We start from the raw sequence: 483 nt of genomic DNA, 5'->3' as shown, positions 1-483 counted from the left end.
GTTATGCAGATGACACAACCCTGCTTGCTGAAACTGAGGAGGACCTGAAGCACTTGCTGTAGAGGGTCAAGGACTGCAGCCTTCAATATAGATTGAGGCTCAATGTCAAGAAGACAAAGATTCTCACCACTGGACCAATTGGCAGCATAAGGATGGATGGTGAAGAGATTGAGATGGTTCACAGCTTTAGTTTGCTTGGCTCCACAGTCAACATTCTTGGCACGAGCAGCCAGGAAATTAAAAGATGTATTGCCATGGGAAAGTCTGCTGTTAGGGACCTTTCCAAAGTTCTGAAGAGCAATGGTGTCTCTATGGAGATAAGTGTGTCTGATACAGGACATGGTCTTTGCAATTGCTTGTTATGTGTCAGAGAGTTGGACAATGACTAGGGAAGATAGAAGGAGAATTGATGCCTTTGAGCTGTGGTGCTGGAGAAGAGTATTGAATGTACCATGGACTGCTAGGAAAACAAACAGATTCATC

This window comes from Elephantulus edwardii, unplaced genomic scaffold, assembly GCF_000299155.1.
Source record: "Elephantulus edwardii isolate Elephantulus edwardi_28Jun2011 unplaced genomic scaffold, EleEdw1.0 scaffold00111, whole genome shotgun sequence".
Classification (NCBI taxonomy): Eukaryota; Metazoa; Chordata; class Mammalia; order Macroscelidea; family Macroscelididae; genus Elephantulus; species Elephantulus edwardii.
Note: the sequence above shows the minus strand (reverse complement) of the source record.